The sequence below is a fragment of the Silene latifolia genome, chromosome 6, assembly GCF_048544455.1.
Source record: "Silene latifolia isolate original U9 population chromosome 6, ASM4854445v1, whole genome shotgun sequence".
Lineage (NCBI taxonomy): Eukaryota > Viridiplantae > Streptophyta > Magnoliopsida > Caryophyllales > Caryophyllaceae > Silene > Silene latifolia.
In genome coordinates this window covers 130,669,060-130,696,147 of record NC_133531.1, presented here as the reverse complement: position 1 = coordinate 130,696,147, position 27,088 = coordinate 130,669,060, and the positions used below count along the sequence as shown (strand labels likewise).

The 27,088-nt window shown below is 39.0% G+C and overlaps 1 non-coding gene across 1 annotated transcript; it reads right to left on the bottom strand.

The window, feature by feature from the left end:
* Nucleotides 1-8,550: 8,550 nt before the first annotated feature.
* LOC141589208 (small nucleolar RNA R71) lies at nt 8,551-8,657 on the bottom strand. The gene has a single exon (XR_012520158.1). It is a non-coding gene; the product is annotated as a small nucleolar RNA R71 (small nucleolar RNA).
* Nucleotides 8,658-27,088: the final 18,431 nt, after the last annotated feature.

Here is a 27,088-nt window from a genome sequence, read left to right as displayed (position 1 = left end):
AGGGTCAGACACCTGCTCATATCCAGCGACTCTCTGTTAATAGTCAACCACGTAAATGATGAGTTTATAGCCAGAGATTCGAAGATAATTGCATACCTAAACGTAGCAAAGGAATTAAAGCAAAAATTCGAAACTTGCAAGCTTAAACAGGTCCCCAGAGATCAGAACGTGGAAGCAGACGCCCTAGCAACCCTGGGGGCAACATTCAAACCGACAGAGCTATCCAGCATTCCAATAGCACATATGCTGGAACCTTCTATCCAGAAGACAAGCGAAATAGACAGGGGTGAACTGGAGGATCCACAAAGCGAAAAGGAAATCCAAGCAGTTACAGAGGAAGGTGAGAGCTCTTGGCCAAACAGGCAGACGCCCGACCAGGTAGCCGATCCAGCAGACGACTGGCGCAGACCTTACCTAGACTGGCTGCACCATAACAAGCCACCAGATGATAAGAAGGAAGTAAGAGCTTTTAGAATAAAGGCCTCCAGATTCATACTTATTGATAATATATTATTCAGAAAATCGCTAGCAGGCCCCTACCTACGATGCCTGGACAAGGAAGAAGCACAGACTGTGTTGTATGCTCTCCACAGTGGCGAATGTGGAAACCATGCAGGGGGCAGGAGTCTGGCAAATAAAGCCCTCAGACAGGGATATTATTGGCCTTCAATGAAAGCAGATGCAGCAGAGTACGCACGAAAATGTGATGCCTGCCAGCGCTCAGCGCCCATGATCCACCAGCCAGCAGAGCCTTTGCACCCTATCATCTCTTCCTGGCCATTCATGGCATGGGGCATGGACATAGTAGGCCCTCTACCACGGGCCACAGGAAATAGAACCTGGATGCTAGCAATGACAGATTACTTCTCCAAGTGGATAGAGGCAGAAGCATTCACGGAGGTAAAAGACAAACAAGTCATTTCGTTCATAAAACGAAACATCGTTTGCAGATTTGGTATCCCATCAGAAATCATATGTGACAATGGCTCACAATTCATCTCCAACGATACCGAGAGATACTGTGCCAGGTGGAATATCACCTTAAAAAAGTCAGCACCTAGGACTCCAAAGTCCAATGGACAAGCTGAATCCAGCAATAAAATCATTATGGACAATCTAAGAAGGAGGTTACAGGAGTTAGGAGGAAAGTGGGCAGATGAATTGCCACTAGTATTATGGTCAGACAGAACAACGCCAAAGATAGCAACAGGTCAAACACCCTTCAGCCTGGTGTTTGGCGCGGAAGCGGTCATTCCATCAGAAGTTCTAGTTCCCACTCACGGGTATGAAAATATGACGAGGGAACTGAACAGTGCAGAGATGACCATAAGCCTGGACACAATTGACGAGCTGCGAGCAAGCGCGAAAATCCGTCTGGCTGCCTACAAACAGTCAGTGTCCAGGAGTTACAACAAGAATGTGAAAGTCAGGCTCCTGGAGGTAGGAGACCTGGTTCTCCGAGAGGTGTTTCAAAACACCAAAAATCGAAAAGCAGGCAAATTCACCTACAAATAGGAAGGACCATACCAGGTAGAAGGAGTTGTTGGCCATGGTGCATACAGACTGATGACTATGGACGGTCAAATCATACAACGCCCATGGAACATACTTCACCTGAAGAGATATTACTTTTAATAATAAATAGACTCTAGCTTTCAGAATAATGTACTATGAGAAGCCAAATCATTTTTAAAATAAAATAAAAATCCGGTAGTAGGCATACTGCCAATTTCACACTTATTTCTGGTGTCTTTAGTTGTTTTTAAGACTTTAAACTACTATTGGATGGTGTGGTCTGGCAGCGTCCTGGGACCACAATTGCTCTGGTACCTCATGAGATGGCGACAGGTATTTCACATCATTCTAATATATTTTCTTATTTTTAGGCTTCTCTAAGTACATCACTTTGAATTCTAGTGTCTATGGTACTTTGAAAGGATGTCTAGCAGGATTGTCAACTGCCAACGCGGGGTGACAAGGCACACGGCACTCCAACATGCCCAACCTACTTTCTCCACAAGGAGCACCCTCACCAGGCGGGCTGTGGAACATACGAAAGGGAGCCTGGTTGACAGCTGAATACGCTTATCCAGCTACCCCTGATACCACCCCCTGGACGTAGCTCGCACTAATCGCAATTAATCAGGGCCCCAGCATGCATGCAAAAACGAACATGGAACGTAGGGATATCTACGCTACCAGAATCCTGCAGCGTTTCCATTTGGTCCTAGAATGACGATAAACTTGCCTCAATGACGCCCCTGTTGGCATTAAACGAGACGAACACACCTTGCGTCATGAACAAGGTTAAGTAGTCCAAAAAACTGCGGCATACGCCTAAATCAGCCATCCGGCTTACACGGCAGCTAGCTTGGTTTGGATCAGCCTTTTTAGGCTGACCAGGCTGGTATAAATCAGCCTCCTAGGTTGACACGGCCACTCCTCCTTACATTGCGGCATACGCCTAAATCAGCCGCTAGGCTGACACGGCAGCTAGCTGAGTTAGAACGTTAACCTCTTCAGGGTGACAAGACTCGCCTAAATCAGTCAAGCAGACTGACACGGCACAAACTTCCTAAAAACAGGGAAGATAAACAACGAACACACGATATATATACTAAAACCTTGCCGAACTATGACAAGGAGCCTTTCAAAATATGGCAAAATTACGGCCCAAAGTTTAACCACCACCCTGGCGGAGCAAACATAAAAGGAGTTTAAAACTTACAAAGTCTACCACCTCTAGGCCAGACTGCCAAAAAAGTTCATCAAAACATAAAACTTAATTATCGGTCACATTAATGACCTCCACCTCTGGCATCTCCTCTGCCTGCTGACCTCTCATTTCAGGTACTGCTTCAGCCTGAGCATCCTCAGCCGCCATAGCTCCCTGAGCTCCGTCGGCGGATCTGCGACATTCCAAGACTGTCCCCGAAATTGCTCAGCCAACGCAGGATAATTCACCTCACCAACTTCAGGCATCAACACGCTCAGATCAGATTGGGTGGGATATAGCATCTCCAGCTGCTTCTCCTCTTCCTCTATGGCCTGCTGGGTGGGAGCCTCCTCAAGGGCAGCACGCATCCCGCTGATCTTTCCCCGCTAGGCATAGGCAACAACGTTGGTGGCCGGGAGATCACTCACCGATCTTCTCCTCGATCGCTTCAGAGAATCGAGAAAGTGCTGCACACCGCCCGGTTCGAGCCACCGATCGGCCCCCTCCTTCAACTTCTTCTTGGTGACAAAGAAACTCGGTCTTCGGCTCCACCACACGCTCCTTCGTATCAACTCGTTTGCTTTGTGCCGGATCTGCAATGATCTCCTTCGCCCCTGGTTCTTGGCGCTGGTGGCACGGCTGGTGGTCTGCACTATGTTGATCATCTTCCTGTTGTAGAGTGCAGACTGACGAGTCTGGGGAAGGAATAATCAGAAGTCAGCAAGAAAGTTGAGAAGCAGAATTTAAGCAAGAAGCAGATGGACAGACAGGTAGAAGACGAAGAATATTTACCATGAAGGCATTGTGCACGTCGTTCTCAGCCATCTCCTCTGGGGAGAACTTCGAAAACGTCTCCTTAACAGGAGGAAAGAGCAACTGGTCAATCTCCGGCCAGTACGGCACCTTGTCCACATTCCCGAAGCCCTCTGGGAAATGAGTAGTAATGCCTCCGCTGGATGAAGCGCGAGGACTAGCAGGAGGCGTAGGCGGATGACGAGACAACGTATTAACTTCCAAAGGTTCTGGTGCAGCTGAACTAGAAACCGCAGGAGGAGTCCGAAAGGAGGCAGCAGGAGCACTCCTCTTGGAGGCGGAGGTTACGTCAGGGCTGGCAGAAGGTCTCTTTCTTTTAGCACTTTGGAGGATGAGTTCCAATGGATCAACTTTAGAACCTGCAAGTATACATAGTCTCAGACGACAGGATGATTAAAACATCAGCAGAAACAACATGCAAATAAAAGTGGTTGCAGAAATCTTACCAAAAGACATACTGTGAGCTGATTGGGGAGGATTGGAGGAGGAAGCAGGTGAAAAACCAGGAAGCAGGTCTGGAAACTTTCTCTCAGACTCAAGAATGCGGAACAGCTTGCTGCAGGCAGGAATCTTGGCGCCAATACGGGTAAGGTCACAGGGGCCTGCACGAAGATGATGAAGTAATTTAGTAAGCAGCGAGATAAAATAAATAAGGCGACAGGGAGGCTACTTACTCGAAGTCAGAACCCATTTCTCCAAAATATAATCAGCAGGAGACTGGATGGAATCCTTCCTCACATAGAAGAAGTCCTCAAACCATTTCTCATCACGAGAGTTTGACACGTGTCTGAAGGGAGCCTCTCCATGGCCCCGGAATGAGAACTGACCCCTGCCCAGGGATCTGATGCTGTACATATGGGCTAGATCGCCCAGACTGACATGTTTACCAGTACTCTGGCTAGCGGCCAGAGAATAGAGAAGAACTCTCCAAATGGCAGCAGAAATTTGTGCCATGGCGAAATTGTTGGTGAAAATGAAATCTTGAATAAGTTTAGGGAAAGGAAAACGGAGGCCATATTTAAACGGGTACAAGCAGAAACAAACCCACCCCGGACGAAGGGTGTCAGCTTTCTGTTCCGGTTCAGGGATGACGATATCCACACGGTCACCAAGACCCAGCAGATTCTTGATCATCGGAATGTCAGCCGGAGTTAGGGCAGAGTCACAATCATGGGGATGTTTAAAAAGTCCCCGAGAAGGGAAAGTGGGGTCAAGATCACGGTCGGAGGGTGTAGGGGTTGACGAGGATTGTCGAGTTTTACCCATGGTGGAGAGAGAAAATGAAGATTAAAAGAGGAAGAGAAGATGGATTACCTGGTGATGGAGACGGGGAAGGGAAACAGTGAAGCCGGCAAGGAATAAAGGAGAAGGAAGATTGAGGGTTTAAGAGAGAAGAGTTTTTGAAATGATTTGAAGTGAGTAATGAGAAGTGGAAAAGGGACGTTGGGGTTATAAAGAGGAGAAAGGGAGTTGGGTGCGGAGAAAGAGGAGTAGGGCGGCTGGAAATGATGGATTGCATGGGAAGGAGTAAAAAGACGGCGTAGGGTTTAGTATTTGGTTACGTGAAATTCCTTGCTTGATACTTGAAAGCGTACTTCACAAGAAATTTGGGGCAAACTGTTTGGGCTAAAAATAGCATAATAAAGAAGGCCCATTTGATAAAATAAAGATTACAAAAGAAGTGATGAGGAGGAAGGGAGCCCGCGGTCAGGGAAAGGGAAAACGGGCTTAAAGAAGGATCAAGAGCCCGTCATAGAAGGCGCCCGTGTTAAGGAAAGGAGTGTTAGGGAGAAGTTAGGGAGAAGTTAGGGAGAAGATAGGGAGATTGGGGAGAATTGGCAAGGGAGTCCGGGTTTGGAAAGAAGTCCTTATGGAAATAATATTCCCTTTCCATATTCAAGGTAGGATACATCTATGGTTCTTACCCTATAAATAGCCGAGGGGAGAAAATCAAGAAGGGGATTCACTCATCCATATGTTCATTCAAGATATTGTACTCAAGACATTCGCGCTTACGCATTCACATAAAAGCCACGACATATTACTCTCAAATATACACCCATCTGAGATCGTGCAGGCCAGACACCTAGCGTCAGCAAGATTAGTATAATCAACGCTATTGTAATCATCCTCCAATTCATATAGTGCAATACTTGGCAGGGTGCCGTCCCTCCCGCGGTTGTTCCCACATTGGGTTTTCCGCGTCACCAAAATCTTACGTGTCAATTTACATTACGCACTTTATTTTCTTATTTACTCAACGACATACGAACAAACATACATTCAACCAACGAATATAGACTACATTGACCCTAATTAATCGATTTGGGTAAAAATACCTAAACAGCTGTCATGAACTTTCGCGGGGGGAACATAATTGAGGTATGTCAAAACACCTGTCAGAGAATATTCGCTCGTTGTTGCAAGCGTAGTCTTGATAAAGTACTGCGATAGTTCGCAGTCTGCTCGAAAATACGAGTCCGGACGAAGAATAAACATCAAACGGACCAAATATACGATATATGGTATCGAGGAAGAGGCGCACCAAAGATGGGTGATGTGACCATAATTAGCGCATATTTAGCCCCCAAATAAGCCTTGTTTTCATGCTTTTTAGTGCATATTTGGGTCATTTCTTATCTTTAGTTCTTTGTTTTGCATATTCTTTGAGATTTTGATCCCTTGGTAGGAAAGGAGTAAGAATCTTGCATTTTCATGGCAAAACAAGACTAAATTGATCGAATCCAATGACCAAGCTTCAAGGGGAGACAAGATTAGAAGGCCTTTGTACATATTATAGTAGATGAGCAATGTTGAGAAAGGCTCCTTGAGTCCCCAAGGAAATCCCCAAGGAATTTATGAAGAAAAGGGAAGAAAAGAAGAAGAAGTCTTGCTGAAGAACAATCCGTGCGGATTGTCTACAATCCGGCCGTCTTCCACCTGCACAATCCGTGCGGCTTTCCACCAAGACGCTCGGATTCCACCACCACAATCCGCCCGGATTCTCTTGAATCCGCTCGGGTTCTTCCACAAGAATCCGCCCGTCCCGACTCTGATCCGCTCGGATTCCAGCCCAGCGCAATTTCGTCTTCTCCAAGCTACAAAGAAAGAAGCCCTTCCTTCGAAAAATACCGGCTCCTCCCTGCTCAATCTAAAAAGTGAAATTACTAGTTTAGCCCTTAGTTAACCCTAATGCATCCTCCCTAATTTCCACTATAAATACCCCATTAGTCTAATTAGGAGAGCATGTTCTTCTTATCAATTCTTAGAGTAGTTAATATCAATCAAATCTCTCTTTAATTTTGTAATCAACAATTAATCAAGTTCTAATACAAGTTTTATTTCCTTAATCTCTCTTTTGTTCATCCTTTATTTTGGGTAATTGAAGATTATTTGGGTTATTATTGGGAGATTGACAACCTCTCAATCAAGCATCAAGTACTTCTTTTATCTTTGCTTTATTATTGGAATCATTAGTAGGTATAATTCTCTTAATCCCTTTTTAATTATTGTTAATTACTTTCATTTATTCATCATGTTTCATTTTGTTGGTATGATTGACAACCTTGCTAGCATGATCAACATGATAATGAGTGAGTAGTCTCTTAGCTAGGGTTAATGGGTGATTAGGGGAAACCAACATGGGAAATGATTCATGCTTAAATTAATATGCTTTCATGGTCTATTTGCTTGCTTGTTTTGATCTCAACTCATGCACATGTTATGTTTGATGAAATGTGAGCCTATGAATCCTTGCATTTACCACCATCATTTACCTTTTCAATGAGACTTGTAAGACATAACCCAACTCGAGTCTCATTAGACCATGCATGTTGTTGAGTAGGGAAGATTAAGTCGACTTGTAGGTGTTGTACAATCTAATCGATTCGGCTACGGGACCCAAACTTTCCTAGGATTGTAAGATATAACCCAACTCAATCCATCACAACAATAAATTGCTTGCTTATAATTTGAGAACATGTTTGTATGATCAATTCCCATGATTCCCCTATGATCCCATGACACCCTAGTGCTTTTTAATCAATTGTTTACACCCGTTTAATTCATCTTTCTTGCTTATTTTCATTGATATTTTAGTTTAGTGACCTTCTACATCAACCCAATTTGTGACACCCCTAAGACACCACTAGTTGCAATAGAAATCTCATTTCAATACCCGTCCCTTGGGATCCGACCTTTACTTGCCTCTTTACTAATTGTAGAGTTGTTTGTGAAGTTATAAATTGTGTTTTGATTCGGACGTGACCCAACGACCACACCTTAAATTGTGACCAAAAACGGAACCGATAAAAAATGGCGCCGTTGCCGGGGATGGTGTTTACTTGATTTAGATTTCCTTTTATTGTTTTTAGTTGTGTCTTTCTTCACCTTGGGGAAGTAAAACTCCTCAAGGTTTGTTCTAATTGTTTTCAAGTTGTTTGATATTTTGCATGTCTAGAAGGTCACAAGGTGATTTGTTACCTTTTGACCGTGAAATTGAAAGAACCTTGACGAACAATAGGAGATTTGCTAGGAGGAATTTGAGAGGTATTAGTGAGATTATTCAACCCACTATTGAGTTCATCAACCCTTTCACAATAGAAGGAGAGGAGAACCCATTACACAATACCCCACAAAATCAACCTACAATGCCTAAATTCTCGTCACATTCCGTACCCACCGAGGAGAACCTACCCAATGGTACTCCTACACCACAACATCTAACCGGAAATTTTATTGCCAAATCCGCCTTTATCCAATTAGTCGAAAGGAACCAATTTGGGGGGATGCCTAGTGAAGACCCTCATTCTCATATGGAAACCTTTTGCGACTATTGTGATGCAATCTCTCAAACCGGTGTGACTCAAGACCAAATTCGATGGGTCTTATTTCCTTTTTCTCTAATCGGCACCACGAAACAATGGTTGAAGGGCCTTGATAAGGCCACTCTCGGAATAGATTCTTGGAAGAAGTTGGCTCTAGCTTTCTACAAAAAATTCTACCCACCGGAAAAGACTAACATGCTAAGACCTCAAATTACGGGTTTTAAGCAAAGGGACGAAGAATCTTTGTATGAAGCTTGGGAGCGGTTCAAGGGAATTTGTCCCTCATGTCCTCACCATGGACTTAGCGAATGGTTCTTGGTACAACAATTTTGGAACGGTTTATATGAAGATTCAAGGAACATTCTCAACATGGGATCAAATGGAATGTTCACCGAAGTTGATGACAATCAAACATGGAACAAGATTGAGGAAATGGCGGTCCATAACTCACAATATAGTAGACCTCGCAAGGCTACTAGAGGAGGAAAGCATGAAGTGGACTCTGTTACTCAATTGGGTGCTCAACTTAGTGCTCATATTGACACAATCAATTTGAAGTTTGAACAAGCTATGGCTAGACTTGAAGAAACCTCAAAATCATCAAAGCATCATGTTAATGCCATGACGGCATCCTCATCAATCCCAAGTGGGATATGTGAGAATTGTGGAACTTTGGGACATGGCCAAAGTGAATGTAGGGGAACAAATGAACAAGTGAATGCTTTCCAAGCATACAAGAGTGGTACCCCTTATTCCAACTATTACAATGAAAACACCAAATTCCATCCAAATCTCTCATACAAAAGCCAAAATGTTCAAAACCCTCAAACAACATACACTCCACCACCCATGAGAAACCAAAATCAAAGACCCTTTTACAATCAAAACCAAGGTTACCAAAATCAAAATCCATACAATCACCAAAATGACCAAGGTTTTGATGTCCAAAAAGCGGTCCTCCAAATGCAAAAGAATCAACAAGAATTTTTCACTCAAATGCAAAAAGATAGTCAAGCAAAGGAAACCACCATCAACAACATCCTAGCTCACACCAAGATGTTGGAAACACAATTAACTCAACTAGCATCTTCAAGCTCACAAAGACAAAAGGGGCAATTTGTTAGGTTCATATACCTATTATTAAACCCCTCTAATAGTGAACTAATTAACTTATTAATTATTTGTTCTTTAGATCTAGTGCATGCATAACAAAATGAAAGATTTATAAGAAAAACAATGTTCCTTACATTGTTGGTTGGTTCGAAAATTTGGGCACAAGTAAGGTCACCTTCCTTCACTTGTTCTTGAGCTGATAATGATGGATGATCCTCCTAAGACTCCAAGTTTAGAAGCCACTCCAATAAATTGCACCCAAGATGAATCCCAAAAATCTCTACTAATATTAACTAGATATGTAGTAGAAATATTACCTTAATAATACTAATATTCTTATATTACTACTTCTAGTAATAGATTTAGTGTATTAGTATTTATTGAGAGCTTTTATGAAATTTGCATGTGAGAAAGCTAGAGAGATATAAACTAAACTAGCCAAAAACAACAAGTGATAAAATGAGCAACCAAATGCTCCTTTTATCAAGCCAAAACCGATGGCTTTTGGACAAAAGAGGAATCTTTTGTCTTTTGTTTTTAGTCTATAGTTTGTGTAGGTAGTGTGTAGGGTTTAAGCTTTGTAAGATATGTCATGGATAAGTCACTATCACACATTGTTATAACAAAAAGAACAAGACAAAACAAGAGCATCTCTTGCTCTCATTTGGCCGAAATAATGGACCCTTTATGGTCTATTTTTGCCTTTTGTCATTTGTCCCACAAATGCTTATAAGTCATATGTTCAACTATCTTATATTTTTAATTATTAATGTAATCATTTAACACTTAAATATTCCAATTAATAATATAATATACACTCCACTTTTTGAGTAGTATACTACCATTATATCAATATATAATGGGTCCCATAATTACTAGTTAGTTAAAATTACAACTTCTTGTAACTTTAAATAACTAATTACCTCTACCTCAAAACTTATATTAATATCTCAACTAATTTAGTAATATAACACTTAATTACTAAATTTAATCTTTATTTAATCACATTAAAATAAGACGCAAAATTGCACTCCCATAATTAAGGAATTAATTAATCTGAATCGCATACAATTAATTAGATATCTATTTGGGCCTCATCCTATAGGTGTGACCTAAAGGGATCAACTGACCACCACCGTCACACGACAGTAATGTCAAACTCTAGTTAGCCAATCATTACCGATTAATGACGGTCAGTGGACTGTATAAAGAATCATCCCTCACGTATTCTTAATTTGAGATTTAATTATGATATTTAAATCATGTGATCGCACTATTGTTGAGGACACATTTCCCAACAATCTCCCACTTGTCCTCGACAAGTGTGCGTCACCAATTCTCTTGTCCTATTACAATCTCCCACTCAATACAAGGTGTCTTGCAGGTCGTACTTACATTTGATCATATCTTGAGTGGTTTTCTCGATCTGGAGATTAACTGTCTGACCGGAGTTATCTATCATAGATATCTTCCGAGCGTGGCCACGCATTTCCAGTTAACTACTCCTCGAGTGGCCTTGAGATTTCACACAACCCTGACAAGGGGTGGACAATTCCTATCGCCCTATTCCCTTCGTTCAGCCACAGTCCATCATATTACCCAATTTGACCTCATTTACGAAATCTTAGAGTATAAATCAAAGCTAATCAGAAGTTGTGCCAACTTGGGCGAATAGTCTCTAGTCAAAAGAATTGACTCATAAGAATACTATAGTAGCTCTTGCCACGACCAGGCTTTATGAATTACCGAACTCTATAAGCGGTCACACGCCCGTGATTGTCCCATACAGTCTGCCTATGTGATCGACTAGACATCCCATATGACTCTATGGCATTTGAACTTGCCATCAATCGCATCACACTCTAGTCAATTCGAGACGTCACCTCATATAAGTAACTAGGGGCGAATACAATGTCAATCCAGTTCACTTTAATGGGGTTCAATTTGTCTCTACAACGCATTCGGATACGACAAAGTAGCGGGTGAGTTTAATAAAACTCAAACGATAAATGTGATCATCACATATGAATAGTCAATACACTATTACTACTTCATATTCTGTAATCATTAGTGTATTATTAACACTAGTTAAATTGCAATAAAAGCTTTGGAAAGTAGATATACCCGATATCCATATATTCCACTTTATTAATTGTTATTTCCTTCCATGGAATGTCATCTCTAATGACATAAATTTATGTAAGTACATGTCTAGACTCCTTACTAGACTTGGTCTCTTTAACTTGAAAGATGCTCCCACTGTTATCGCATAACTTGTGATAAAGTCATTTATTGAGGATTCACCCTTAATCCATACATTGACAATTTTATCACAATTTACTTAGATTCACTTTGTAGTATTTGCAATGCGCGAAACTAAAACACTTTTCTCAGTTTCTTGCTCCTTTGTCAATAACATTAGCTTAGGATTTCATCAAATCCTTTTAAGCTTGGAAACAAAAGTTGGTGCAACCCTTCAACACATTAACTTAGTTTATCATCCAAACATGTGTATAAGTCATCAATTGTACTTTAAGGCTTTCACAAGCCCATCTAATGAATTAACTTATTATTGATTGATAATATACCTAGCATATGGTACATCACAGCACGTGCGTCTGTTGCCATACATAATCGTTCTAATGGCGGAAACATTAGTAATCGATTTCATGTAATCAACAACTTAATGGGTTCAGTGAACGACTATGATTCCATCATAGTAATTCCACTTTCATCATCATGAATAAGCCATTCAACTTTGTTGTTGTTCAACAGATGCGAAATATCTTATCCTCATAAGACTCTCAACTCTATGCCAATATTCTCTCACATAGATTCAAAATCTAGAATACTTTACATCCCTTTCCATGTCTCCCAATCACTCTTGCCAGAAGAGAGAATTGGTACATTATTCTAAATAAGTAATATGTTATCAACATACAAGACATAGAGAAACAATTCTAGCTCCCACTTAACTTCATGTATATCATGATTCTTCAATCATGTGAATGAAACAATTCACTATAATCACATGAATGAAAAGTATAATCCTTTAATGCTAGCTTAAGACCATCTTGTGATCACTTAAGATAGCTTTGCATAATATGTTAGGATTCTTAGATCTTCATCTAAGGTTTTGTGTTTTAAAACACTTCCTTCTCTAAATTCCCATTTTAGAAAAGCGAATTCTATTTTCCATTCTTCATTAAAATGAAATGCAGCAATTCCTAACACAATTAATTTTGATCAACATCTTCATGTAAATCTTATGCATTTGTGTACTCAGGAGTTCTATTTACTTTTGAGGAGACCCGCGCCTTAAAGTAAATCTACTCATAAGCAACAATTTTAGGATTGTAATGCTACGACTCGTATGTAACAAGGTCATGATACTATCACTTTCACAAAGTAACATTTTTAAACAATAAGACATGTGCGATAAACTCCCACTGAACTATGCTCTCAATCTATCTTCATAGACTATAGTTCAATACCAACTCCCACTCTATAATTCTATTACTTTCACAAAGTAACATTTAAACTAAAAGAGATGTTTATGACGATTCAATCTACTCCCACTCTATCTCTCAGAAATATATCAATATTCATGAGAGATAGCTTTGTGAGTCACAAACATATATATTTAACGGAGTATTAGTGTTTATCTAGATTATGTATTAGCTTTCAAAAGGCCATCCCAAACATGGCAGCTTAATACATATAATATGACAGTCTGATCCATGTCATATGGTTTGATAGACTCTATATTCTAGGTATCTCATGGTTGACCATCCGATTAGAATTACTTGTCCGTTTTGGATTGCAAATTCCCAAAATTGAGTTCATCAACCCAAACCGACTCATATTAGTTTGAGCTTATGGGTAGTGACGCTAGGTCATAATCCATCTTTAATAAATCAAATTTATTACTTAGATCTTTGCCACTACGATTGGGTCGTAATGCTTAGAACTTTATTCAATTGGTTCTCTACGTCATTTAAGAAACTTCTCAAATCTCTCAAATGTTTCACCTTTTATTTGATTAAGTAAATATACCCTTATCTACTTGAATCATTGGTAAAAGTGACGAAGTAGTCATAAATATCCTTTGCGATTATGCATATTTAGACCACATACATCGGCATGTATTAGTCTCAACAAATCACTTGCTTGTGTCCCTTTACCACTAAAGGAAGTACAAATTTTATTGCAAAGGAGACAAGATTCTCATATTCCATATGATTGAAAATCAAATGGTTCAATAATTCTAGTCGACACTAGCGTTTAATGCGTTTCTCATTTACGTAACCTAATTGAAAAATCAAATGTACAAATCATTTGTATTACTAGTTATGAGTCTTTTGGAACGTATTATGTAGATATCTTTACATGAGTTGGAATTGTCTAAAACTTGTGTATCATAAAGATAAGTGACATGACTCACATCCATGTCTATTTTCAATAAAATACAACAATTGTCTTTGAAGGCAAAATATAAATCCTTTCATGTCTCACATAGAAATGGAAATAATGTTTTAGACTAAGTGGGTACATAATAACAATTATGTAAATTATAACTCAAAGCTATTTGCTAAAACAAGTATATAAATTTCTCTTGAAGTGGCGGCTACCTGAGCTCCAATTCATTGTCGGCGATCCACATCACCCTTGTTTAGCTTTTCCACATTTCCAAGTCCCACTTGGAGTAATAAGTCCAACTTGATATCTTCCAAATACTCGGGGCAAATATGCTTCCATTGGCCCATGACATTTAAAATAATGATATTCATGGTAGGATTGGATACCCATCTTGGTTTTGTGGTAGTCTCACTATCAACTTCCAATTCACAATCGGATTTGGGTTTCTTACCTTTCTTTGCTTTTCCATTATCAATACCAATACTTCTTTTATTTGCAAGGACACTCTTGCTAGAACTCCCACTTAATTTGATATTTCTCCTTGTTTCATCAAACAAGGATATCTTGGAATCTGTGAGATTCCCCTCATATGATCCTCTTACCTGAGAGGTAGGCATGAGTATGTGAGTGGGAGGTGAAGAAGTAGTAAAAAGACAAAGATTTCCATCCTCACTAATGCCAACGCGTAATTCTCAAATCGTATCATTGTCATAATCGGAGCATTTTTCATCGTATGATTGGAGCTATGAATTAAGGTGATTGGTGTAGGAGTATAAGATGAATTCATTGCGAATAATTAACTACAAAAATGTAAATGAAGGAAATAATTATCATCTATCGTTTTAATAATACTCGTAAATTTAACTACAAGCATTGCATTTATATAGTGACCTCCACCCAACTACATAAATGATTCCGAGATCCAAGTTCATATCAACTCGGGCACGGTGAGCCGATTCATCTCTTACTAATATAACTCGGTGGATTAACTTTTTAATCGATTCTACTTTTAGAATTCTCGGTCGATAAAAATTACTCTAATTCTCATCTTTAGCCCGGAACACATGCGACTACGGTCAACAATACTTTCGTTGAGCTCAATCCAAATTTCGATGTAATAACCTTTTACTACCCCACTTCGCCAACGTAACAAGGTTTGTATTACGGTGAAGCCGGATTAACTCCCTCATGAAATTGGTACTTCATGGGTTTCTACTATTTGGTAAGGCTTTATCTCAATTATTATATGTGAGAGGTCTTGTCAATTTATTATCTATCACGTTTTAAGTGAACTAAAGGGGTGAACTATGATAATTATAATTGACACGGTCGATAACTCGATATGATATGCATGTGTTGTTATGGCGATTTGGCAATGCATGCAACATATTAAAAGAAATGCAAAGCAATAAATAAAATTCCTAGTATGGCCTTCCTAAAAAAGAAAATCAAATAATCTATTACATATTCGGAAACCAACTCCTTTGGTCCCTTGAATATTCAAGTGGCACGCCTCCCAAGACACCGTCTTTGTCGGATCACCTTTCCGAATTGCACCGTCTTTGAAGATGCTCCATAATTACAAGTAATAATAAAAATACAAAGCTATTCCTATTATACATTTGTAAAATGGAAAAACTAATAAAAATAAAATAAAAGTGATTCGAGATCACATTAAATTACAACCGAATCAATATTCCCTTTCATTACGGGTAATATTGATTAAACTAAGGCCATACTAAGATAAAATTACATAATTCAAAATTATATATAAATAAAAACATTCAACAATTGAAATATGCAGCATTATAATATGTTCCTATCATGCAAAATCATGTGCCAAAACGCCCTATTTAACTTATGTCGTACATATAACCCGGTTTCATGGAAATGCGTGATAATAACCTTTTAAAATCACTAATTAACACTTAAATCACATCTAAGCTTAAGTTAATTATCCTAACACATTTTAGGACTCAAAAATCAGTCATCACTAAATTTTTGACAATAATTCAACTTGATTTAATTTTATGCTCATTTTTTACCTTAAAATCATCATTTATATGTAATAAATCCAAATTAAATTATAAAAGTTTCAAAATTTGAATTTTAAATTTTTGAACATTCTGGAATAAATCCATGACACTCATAATGTCAAAAATCATGGTTAAAATTTTCGAATTAATTTTGAGAAAATATAGTTGCAATTTATCGGTTTTATCTCATAAAATACATAAAGTATCCGAAAATTACTCCAATAATTTTTACAACTTTAGATCTGATTAGTGGGATATTTATGCAACTTAAAATAATTTTCTCAAGCCATGCAATACGTTTTAGCTAATTTTTGCTAAAATAGTCACTATTTATGCCATTTTTACTCAAAAATCCATAAATCATGCTAAATAAGATATTTAAATCTAGAAATTTACATACTCTCTGTAAATCTTGCATGTGACAACATATTAAAAGATCATGGCTTAATTCGAAATTTTACTATTTTTAACCATTTTACCTCTTTTAATCCATTTTTATCTCATAAAAATCATAAATCATGCAAAATTAATCAAATTAACTCGTCCTTTTACACACAACTTGTAAAATATGCATGTGAGGTCATATAAACTTTTCAAGGTCAGAAACGAAATTTAACTATTTTTAGCATTTTAATTCCCATTTTAGTCATAAAAATGTAATAAAATGACCAAAAATCCTTAAAATGAGCAATAAATTTCCATGAATCATAAAATGACCTAAAAAAATTTTAGGACCAGAATATATAACATGCATGGTGATTTCGTGGCTTGTACTTACAAATCACAAATTTTTAAGTTTTATATGTTAACCTTTTAACTCGGAAAAACAATAACCGATTATGCATGCAACATCCTTATGCTCTGATACCACTTGTTAGGTTCATATACCTATTATTAGACCCCTCTAATAGTGAACTAATTAACTTATTAATTATTTGTTCTTTAGATCTAGTGCATGCATAACAAAATGAAAGATTTATAAGAAAAACAATGTTCCTTACATTGTTGGTTGGTTCGAAAATTTGGGCACAAGTAAGGTCACCTTCCTTCACTTGTTCTTGAGCTTATAATGATGGATGATCCTCCTAAGACTCCAAGTTTAGAAGCCACTCCAATAAATTGCACCCAAGATGAATCCCAAAAATCTCTACTAATATTAACTAGATATGTAGTAGAAATATTACCTTAATAATACTAATATTCTTATATTACTACTTCTAGTAATAGATTTAGTGTATTCGTATTTATTGAGAGCTTTTATGAATTTTGCATGTGAGAAAGCTAGAGAGATATAAACTAAACTAGCCAAAAACAACAAGTGATAAAATGAGCAACCAAATGCTCCTTTTATCAAGCCAAAACCGGTGGCTTTTGGACAAAAGAGGAATCTTTTGTCTTTTGTTTTTAGTCTATAGTTTGTGTAGGTAGTGTGTAGGGTTTAAGCTTTGTAAGATATGTCATGGATAAGTCACTATCACACATTGTTATAACAAAAAGAACAAGACAAAACAAGAGCATCTCTTGCTCTCATTTGGCCGAAATAATGGACCCTTTATGGTCTATTTTTGCCTTTTGTCATTTGTCCCACAAATGCTTATAAGTCATATGTTCAACTATCTTACATTTTTAATTATTAATGTAATCATTTAACACTTAAATATTCCAATTAATAATATAATATACACTCCACTTTTTGAGTAGTATACTACCATTATATCAATATATAATGGGTCCCATAATTACTAGTTAGTTAAAATTACAACTTTGTAATTTTAACTAACTAATTACCTCTACCTCAAAACGTATATTAATATCTCAACTAATTTAGTAATATAACACTTAATTACTAAATTTAATCTTTATTTAATCACATTAAAATAAGACGCAAAATTGCACTCCCATAATTAAGGAATTAATTAATCTGTATCGCATACAATTAATTAAATATCTATTTGGGCCTCATCCTATAGGTGTGACCTAAAGGGATCAACTGACCACCACCGTCACACGACAGTAATGTCAAACTCTAGTTAGCCAATCATTACCGATTAATGACGGTCAGTCGACTGTATAAAGAATCATCCCTCACGTATTCTTAATTTGAGATTTAATTATGATATTTAAATCATGTGATCGCAGTATTGTTGAGGACACATTTCGCAACACAATTACCACCTCAAAGTAATCCCCCAAGACATGAAACGGTTAGTGTCATTCACTTGAGAAGTGGTACAAGGTATGAAGCACCGAAGAAGCAAGTTGAGAATGAAGTTGTGGAAGCTAGTGATAAGGATGAAATCGTGCAAAACTCCAAAGATGGAGAATCATCAAAAGAAGAAAGGTCAAAGAAAAATGAAGACAAGGTCAAGGAGAAGGAGCCCATTGTGATTAGATTCCCTTTTCCAAGTCGTCAAGCCAAGCCCAAATTTGATGACCAACTTGGAAAGTTCATGGAAATTGTGAAGAATTTGGAAGTCTCAATTCCTTTTACAGAATTAATCAATCACGTGCCGGCCTAAGCGAAATACATGAAAGATATCCTCACAAAGAAGAAGTCGATCCGGAAACTTGAGACTATCGCCTTCACTAAGGTGAGTAGTGCAATACTTCAAGGGAGTTCACCTCCAAAAGTAAAGGATCCGGGAAGCTTCTCAATACCGTGTACCATTGGCGACACAACGATCAACAAAGCCTTATGTGATCTAGGGGCTAGTGTGAGTGTCATGCCGTACTCGGTGAGTAAAAGGTTGGGGATGGGAGAGCTTAAATGCACCAATATCACGCTCCAAATGGCCGATAGATCGACGAAGACTCCATTAGGGATATGGGAAGATGTCCCCGTGCGAATTGGAAAGTTTTTCATCCCGGTGGACTTTGTCATTATTGATATGGAGGAAGATTCCAACATTCCAATCATTCTAGGAAGACCTTTCCTACACACCGCGGGTGCGGTGATTGATGTGAAACATGGCGAGCTCACTCTAGAAGTGGGAGATGAAAGCATAACCTTTAATCTTGACAAGACTATGAGAGCTCCTCGTTTGCATGAACCATGTTTCATGATTGATCATTATAGCCGAAACGATGAGAGGAAGAAATCGGAACTCCAATGAAAGAAGAAAATTGAAGATGCTCCATTCAAAGAGCAAGTGAATGGTGACAAGGAGAGCTTGCAAAGCTCATCAAAATCAATCAAAGAAGAGAATGGCCTCATTGGTCAAGAGAAGAATTTGGGAGAGTTGTCTCCATCAAATCAAGAGATTTTCAATGATCAACTTAATGAAGTTTGTGGTCTTTGGGACGACGAATTTGAAGGGATTTTTAATCCCTACATTGGTAATGCCATCGATCAAGACCGACAACAAGGGCCAAGGTCTATTGAAGACCTCTACCATGATAATGAACAAGCTTTTGATTACTTTTTCAAGGTGTTGAGCAACATCAACAACACCTTGGACATGCCCCCTTGACATCTCATCAAGAATGAGAGTTTGGTGGAGTACTCCCTAAACCACCATTTGTAAATATTTCTAACTCCCTAACTCACATTTCAATTCTTGTATTGCAATTTTTGTCATCTTTGGATTTTTATTTACTTTGATCAAGATAATTGTCATGTTTGAGAGAAGTGAGGGAGGGACTAATAATTTCAATTGATGTGTAGTGCTCTAGCTTAGTGTGGGGATGACAATTGCCTAGGGTATCCATACCTTAGTAGTGCCCCCACAATGAAGAACACGAGATATGAAGAAGAATGGAAAAATAGCAAGGGATATGCACTGTACACGGATGTAACTGAATCCGGGTACAAGGGGTAGAATCCGAACGGATTCAGCAGAATCCGCCCGTCTGCAAATAATCCGAGCATACTGGGTTGAAGACACACGTCCCTATAAGCTGAAATTTTGAAAAAATTTTGACTGTAAGAGAATCTGGGCGTCCTGAACAGCAATCCGCCCGTCTCAAAGAATCCGTCTGTCCTGGAAAGAAGACGCCCGTCTTCTCTGCTGAGGAAAACAAGAAAAATCCCTGGACTGAAATCCGTCCGTCTTCAGGAGAATTCGCCCGTCCCGTGTCAACAAATATGAGCGTCTTCTCTTGAATCCGCCCGTCTTTAGGCGAGTTTTCTCAAACCCAGAAAGTGAAGAATCTGCCCGGATTGGGCAGAATCCGCACGGATTGCCCTTGCAGTTCGAGTTTTTCGGTCTTTAAAAAACCCCTCCACCTTCATTCTTTCATTCATTCATTCATAAACACTACTCACAACATCAAAACCCTCATACTCTCCATCACAAAAACAAAATTCCTCAACTACATTCACCAAAATCAAATCAAATCATCCTTTTAACCACAAATCAATCACTCCTCCTTCATCAAAAATCAAAACCAAGCACAAAATCTTCAACCTTTGAGTCGATTTTTGAATTCATAAAGGCAAAGCCTTTCACCCTTCAATCGATTTGGGTATACTACAAATTGAAGATTTTTCATTCTTTTCTTGGTTAATTCATCAATGGCAAGGACTAAGGGAGCAACAAAAGCAACAAAGGCACCAAAGACACTTTTACAAAGGCAAAAGGCGCTTCAAGCAAAGAAGGCATTGGCTATGGTGGTAGCAACCCCAAATTTGGAAGTGCAACAACAACAACCTTCTATGGGAGCAACAACATCTTGTACTCCGGAAATTGTTCAACTTTTGCATTATCCGGAGGTAACTTTTATTTCCGAAACCCATAGAGATACTTTTTCCAAGTTTCCTAGGAAATCATTTCAATCCACCAAATTTATATGTGAAAATACCTTAGAAAAATTGGGTGTTCTTGAGCAAACTAGAGCCTTTTTCAAAGCCATGGGGTTAGAGAAATTGTTTGAATCAAAAGAATTGACATACCCCTCCCTTACCTTGGAGTTTTTGAGCTCTTTGAAAGTCACCAAAATTGAGACTAGGGAGAATCTCGAGTTTCGTCTAGCTAATGTTAGTAGACGCATTTCCTTTAGGGAATTGGGTGAAATTTTGGGTCTTAGTGATGAACCAAGTTATTTTAAGAATTATGGAAAGTATGACCCCGACCCTCTTTGGGAGGCAATTTCCGGGAGGAAGTTTGAGGATTTTCATGCTAGTCGTGCTCTTTTAGTCCACCATCCGGGCATAAGGGTATGGCACAAGGTCATAGGAAACACCATTATTGCAAGGAAAGATACCAACCATTTCACCAAACTTGATTTTATTCTTCTTGAATCGGCTTTGAACATTGGAAGAGTACACACCAAGCCTTTCAACTCTTTGAGGCTTTTGGTAGATAGATGGCTCAACATTGATTGTGGGAAGAAGGGCACTACCGTTATTGTCAATGGCGGCCTAGTAACTATCCTAGCTAAGTACTTTGATCCTAACTTTAACAAGGATAACAAGTATAAAGCAAAGGAGGGTGGTCATCTTGTTGATTTGCATACTATGATACACAAGTACAATTGGGTTGCCCATAACCCTCTTGACACCAAGTATGGATGGCTCACTAGTGAAGCTAGATCGTTCACTTTGCCTTCAAAGATTTGTCGTCTAAGCGTCCACCGGACCAATTATCTACTTCCCCTTTCGAAAGAGGCCGAGTATATTATCCAACAACAAAAGGGTGAACTTGAAATGCCCTCCTATTCCATTGTCATACCACCTTACCCTTTTGAGTATGAAGAGTTCAAGCCGGAAGGAGTTGAAGGTAGAAATGATTATTTGACTCTTCTCATGCAAGCAATGCACAAGCAAGCCTTTGAGGATCGGAAAAATGCCTACTTGGCTCAATATCCACCCCTCCTACACTTAGCTAGGCAATGACTACTTGATCCATCATGTCCTTTGCCTAGTTGGGCGGATAGAGAAGTCCTATTTCCGGGTGCATCTAGGGTCATTTCGGGTGACAATGAGGTTGTTGGTAATGATGAAGAAGTTGGTGATAACATTGATGGGGAAGCAAGTGAAGAAGGAGAAAAGGATGATGAGCAAGGTGAAGAGGATGATGAAGAAGCAAATGAAGAGGGAAGTGGCATTGAGACCACTTCTAATGAGGAAAGTGATGATGGTAATGATATGATGGAAGATTAGCAAGCCTTGGAGGCTCCTACCCTCTCATAGTTTGTCTATTTCTCTCTTTATTTTTATTAATTTTGATCATTGTTGGAGTAGTCCTAGCACCATAGAGGACTCACACCTCGGTACCATTGAGGTGTTCTCATTTTATTGTTCCCGCTTTCAAAATCCAAAATGACAAATTAGTTTCATGCATTGCATAGTGTGTGCATGAACTACACCCATCCTTGGACATTAGCAATAGTGTCTAACTCGGTTTGGGGAAGTTAATACATACACAACGGGAGGTAATCTAAATTATCCTCTCCGTCATAACAAAAACCATGCATCATGTAGTGTAGCTTAGTGTAGATTGCATTTAGTGTAGAAATCATGCATCATCTTTGCATAATTTCCATCATTTTGGTCATTGAGGACAATGCCCATATTAGTGTGGGGATGGGAATTCTAACATTTAACTCTTATTCAAAAAAAAAATCCAAAAAAATTGAAAAATTTCGAAAATCATAAAAATTTGAAAAATTGAAAACCCAAAAACATGTTTATTCCTTTTGTAGTGTAGTCATATATATATTGTATATATTGTGTTTGTTCTATCCTTGTTCACATTGATTGACTACGCCACATCCGAGATATGAGGATCATGAAGACCGCATGGTATGATCTTTCCAATCTCCTTTTTCCTCTTTATGTTAATGACTATGTGGCTTTATTTTGTTTGATGCGGTATAACAATGTGAACTTAGGACTTGCATTTAGTTTATATGTCATATTAGTTGGTAGAATCACTTGCATTAGGATGTTTATATTAGTTGCATCATAGCATGTAGTTGCATGGTAGAAATGTTTTGAAAAATGCCTAATTAGGAACTTTGACAAGAGCAACTAAGCCATTACAAATACTTGTTCAACTTAAGACTTTCCCTACTAGAATGGTTGTAAAACACCCTAGATAGTGTCATACTAGTGTCTTTTGACCCATGACCCAAAGCCTAGTCAAGGGTTTGCATGTGAGTCACCTATCCAACCCCGTGATGCGATGTGGACTTGGTTAACTTGTCTAGGTGACCTTGATTGACCTTGTGGTAAGGCAACCCAAAAATATTTTCTATCAATAAGCTGGAAGTGCTCATTTCAAAGAATTTTGTCATGTGGAAGTAATTTATTGCCAAGGAAACCTCAAATGTTATGAATTGTTGAATGTTGAGAAATTTAAATTGTTTTGATGGAGGCGTACCACTTTGATGTGCTTTGGTGCGGGATCCATTGAATTGGGCCCCCACACGGTTGTGAATTCGGCCGCCCAGAGACAGAGTGACTATCACCCCGAAAAGCTATTGTCTAGAGGTTAACCGGTTGCCTAATAAGCGATTGGCGAAAGCAAAGGACACTAGCCCGGAAGGGACAAACCCCATCTTAAATTTTTTTGAAATGTGAAAGTGAAATGAGGACAATTTTTGAATACTAGTCATATCCACCGTTGTGTATAAAGATTTGAGCATTTCATTCCCAAAAAGCCTTTTTGTCAAGCCACTTTGTCAAGCTTGGGACGATCCATGACCTTTACTTTTGTAGAGAATTCGAGACTTGTCATGTCATATGCTACTAGCATCATAGGGATCATCATTCCACCACCATCCGATCGCTCTTGACGAAAGCATTTGGAAATTGAGGACAAAAGTAGTCTAGTTTAACACCATTTGGAGGTGATTTAGTGCCATCCTCTTAGCCTTAGTAATTTGTTGAACTAGTATTTGTGAAGGATTACATGCTCTTAAATTTGTTCCTCTTTAGTGCCTCCGCCGCTTGATGAGGAAGTGGCTATTCTTTTGTAGATGCATCCATTATGTGATTTTGTATGCTTAATGTTTGGATGTGTCGCCATTTTGGCAAGACCCACCTTGCCTTGCAAGAAGGCATCCTACCTCATGGTTGTCTTGTTGTGAGTTGAAGGGGCGGAGTGAGACCCGCTAATTGTCTCATATCGGCTATGTTATTAGGTTAGTTTAAATAATGGTCCTAGTCTTTGTCACCTCTTTACTCGGGACGAGCAAAGGTTCGGTTTGGGGATATTTGATGTGACCATAATTAGCGCATATTTAGCCCCCGAATTAGCCTTGTTCCCATGCTTTTTAGTGCATATTTGGGTCATTTCTTATCTTTAGTTCTTTGTTTTGCATATTCTTTGAGATTTTGATCCCTTGGTAGGAAAGGAGTAATAATCTTGCATTTTCATGGCAAAACAAGACTAAATTGATCGAATCCAATGACCAAGCATCAAGGGGAGACAAGATTAGAAGGCCTTTGTACATATTATAGTAGATGAGCAATGTTGAGAAAGGATCCTTGAGTCCCCAAGGAAATCCCCAAGGAATTTATGAAGAAAAGGGAAGAAAAGAAGAAGAAGTCTTGCTGAAGAACCATCCGTGCGGATTGTCTACAATCCGGCCGTCTTCCACCTGCACAATCCGTGCGGCTTTCCACCAAGACGCTCGGATTCCACCTCCACAATCCACCAGGATTCTCTTGAATCCGCTCGGGTTCTTCCACAAGAATCCGCCCGTCCCGACTCTGATCCGCTCGGATTCCAGCCCAGCGCAATTTCGTCTTCTCCAAGCTACAAAGAAAGAAGCCCTTCCTTCGAAAAATACCGGCTCCTCCCTGCTCAATCTAAAAAGTGTAATTAATAGTTTAGCCCTTAGTTAACCCTAATGCATCCTCCCTAATTTCCACTATAAATACCCCATTAGTCTAATTAGGAGAGCATGTTCTTCTTATCAATTCTTAGAGTAGTTAATATCAATCAAATCTCTCTTTAATTTTCTAATCAACAATTAATCAAGTTCTAATACAAGTTTTATTTCCTTAATCTCTCTTTTGTTCATCCTTTATTTTGGGTAATTGAAGATTATTTGGGTTATTATTGGGAGATTGACAACCTCTCAATCAAGCATCAAGTACTTCTTTTATCTTTGCTTTATTATTGGAATCATTAGTAGGTATAATTCTCTTAATCCCTTTTTAATTATTGTTAATTACTTTCATTTATTCATCATGTTTCATTTTGTTGGTATGATTGACAACCTTGCTAGCATGATCAACATGATAATGAGTGAGTAGTCTCTTAGCTAGGGTTAATGGGTGATTAGGGGAAACCAACATGGGGAATGATTCATGCTTAAATTAATATGCTTTCATGGTCTATTTGCTTGCTTGTTTTGATCTCAACTCATGCACATGTTATGTTTGATGAAATGTGAGCCTATGAATCCTTGCATTTACCACCATCACTTACCTTTTCAATGAGACTTGTAAGACATAACCCAACTCGAGTCTCATTAGACCATGCATGTTGTTGAGTAGGGAAGCTTAAGTCGACTTGTAGGTGTTGTACAATCTAATCGATTCGGCTCCGGGACCCAAACTTTCCTAGGATTGTAAGATATAACCCAACTCAATCCATCACAACAATAAATTGCTTGCTTATAATTTGAGAACATGTTTGTATGATCAATTCCCATGATTCCCCTATGATCCCATGACACCCTAGTGCTTTTTAATCAATTGTTTACACCCCTTTAATTCATCTTGCTTGCTTATTTTCATTGATATTTTAGTTTAGTGACCTTCTACATCAACCCAATTTGTGACACCCCTAAGACACCACTAGTTGCAATACAAATCTCATTTCAATACCCGTCCCTTGGGATCCGACCTTTACTTGCCTCTTTACTAATTGTAGAGTTGTTTGTGAAGTTATAAATTGTGTTTTGATTCGGACGTGACCCAACGACCACACCTTAAATTGTGACCACAAATGGTACCGATCAATGGGTCCACAAATAACGAAATTGTAACGAACTTTTGAAAATTGAGTTGGAGGGAAGCTGAGGAAGAGGCGCAGCAAGAGTTGCGACTCTCGGAAGAGGCGCAACACCTGCTGCATCCTTTCCTGGGTTTGTCTCTGTCTCAGTAAAAACTCGACAAAATCGCGTTTTATTTCATAATAACAAAACACACTTTCTCAAAAACTCTCTCAAATTCCAACTATTTTCCGTCAAAATTTGATCAAAAACTTGCATTTGCCATGACTAATCGAGGTATGTGTCTTATTTTTGCATTAAACTTCCGTATTTGCCTTAATTTGAGCCGACAAATTTAGGGTTTTCGACCCTAATTGTCGAAAATTTGGGGCTTTTCCCCCAAATCATCTTGCCTTGTAAAATTGAATTTATAAATGGATAATTGGTAGTATAAGGATCATAACCATATGTTCATTTCGAATTTTTATCGAGTATTGAGCATTTGAGTGAAATTGTGATGGTTTCACAGCTGAGTCGTAAATTGCTTCAAAAATAGCCTTAGGATTGCCCATTTGTGACGAAACTTGACATTCTGAATCCTTGCGTGATGGGTAAATTTCCTACCATCTCGAATTTTTGATTTGTGACGGCTTTTTCAGGACACTTTCCTAGGGCATAATCCTCGTTATAACGAAATGCTGTCAAAATTTCAACTCAAACTCATGACTAGGCTTGAACTTAGACTCGACTTGACACATATTACCACACGAGCGGTCGGGTTTCGGGAGAAATGGCCAAAAATGGCGAGAAAAGAGCGATTTCGGAGCTTTGAAAGCTTGAAAATCCCTTAACGAAGGCTCGCCGTCACTTGAGGCGGCCTAATTCACTCTAATTTTGCAGGTGATGAGGCTTCAACGTCAGGGAGGGCTCCCATGGACGTGGATCATGATTTCGACCCTTCTCTTACGCTTGAGGAGGCGTTGGAGGAGGCTTTTGCTGAAGTGGCGGCCGTGGAGGAGGTCGTCGAGGAGGAGGTTGCTGAGGGGGTGTCCCCGAGGCGGGCCAACGTCGAACGAGGTGTTCATCAGCTGAGGAGAGCACCCGAGTGGGCTGAGAGATGGTATATCCGACATCTCATCTGGGCAGCGGAGAGTCACCTGTCTTATTGGACGGTGAAGAGTTTGGTAAATCTCGAATACATCATTCTCTCGCTTACCTTCTTTTATCATTGATTTGTCATTCCTTTTTTCATTTATTCGAGCTAAAGATAGCTTCGC